Source organism: Elephantulus edwardii, unplaced genomic scaffold (genome assembly GCF_000299155.1).
Source record: "Elephantulus edwardii isolate Elephantulus edwardi_28Jun2011 unplaced genomic scaffold, EleEdw1.0 scaffold00208, whole genome shotgun sequence".
NCBI lineage: Eukaryota > Metazoa > Chordata > Mammalia > Macroscelidea > Macroscelididae > Elephantulus > Elephantulus edwardii.
Window position 1 is genome coordinate 2,580,738 of NW_006399958.1, and position 1,319 is coordinate 2,582,056.

Sequence of the window (1,319 nt, forward strand, 5' to 3'; positions counted from 1 at the left end):
TTTTAAAAAGTCATTGTTGGGAGGAAGGGGTGGGCAAGGAGAAAAGTGGAGCAATGAATGACTGGAAACCCTAAGTCTCTGTAAATTTTCATTGAAATTAATAATAAAAGTAATTGTTGTAGAATCGGAACAGACGCAGCTGAGCCTGTAGCAGGTTCTAGAAGATATAAATCGCATTTGAGGAGATGACCTTTCCCCTGCATCCCGCAGGGTCCCTGATGGATTTGAACCCCGGTTGAGTTAGTGCAACTCCTATAGACTACAGCCATGAGAGCTCCCTGTTGTGAATGTATAGGTACTATTAACTTCCCCTCGGTCACACTTGAGACCTGGGATTGAACTCAGCCGCGTGATTAAACATAAAAGCTCCCAGTCACATCACCACTCGGTTCCACTGGGTCCAGGGATCTTGTAGGACAGGGACGAACTGCCCACCTAGGTTTCTTTATTAGGAGAGCAGACTGTCTCACCTTACAGGCGTGCACAGCTCACCATTCTTTTTATTTTTTAGCGAGACAGATCTTTTTTTATTCAGTCCTTGTTTCATATAATATTGATCCCATTTTCTGAATCTCTAGTGTATTAAAATGGGGAAAAATCCAGAAGGTACTTATTTTTAATATCATGGAAACTTGTGAGCAGAAAACCCTTTTGCAATGCTTTCTGGTTCTCTTACAACAGATCTCCATCACCTGATTCCGCAAACACAGCAGTTGCACAAATCATCTTCATCAACAGAAGCAGCATCTCACTGGACTGGAGGATGACTGACTGAAGATGATCTGAGTTTTCGTTCCATCTTAGAAGCCCAAAAACAATTCAAATCCATCAGCCACTCCACAGAAGAAAGTAGGTAGTCTTCTCTGATGCTATGTGTAGGCTAGAAAACTCCATGGAAGGTCAGCTATGACTCAGACCCAACTTGAACAGAGTGTGGAGGAGGCAGAGGACAATATCTGGGAGATGTTGACGGCACGCAGGACCCAGTAGGTGGCCTTACAGCTCACCATTCTTGTTAACAGTCCATCGCTTAACCTTGCTTGCACAACAGATCCACATTTTAAAAGGATTGGAATATATAGTATCAAAAATACTTACCAAATGCCTGAATAAATATTTTGCAAGGCAAACAACCGCCAAATAAAACCAAAGCAGGTGTCTTGGAAAAGGTGCAGCCAGTATGCCCCCCCCTTTTTTTTTTACAACCAATGAAATAATTTATTACTATTATTATTCATAACAAACTGTGGCTGACTCTGAGAAGAATGGGAATCCCAGAACACTTGATCGTTCTAATGCGAAACCTATACTTGGACCAG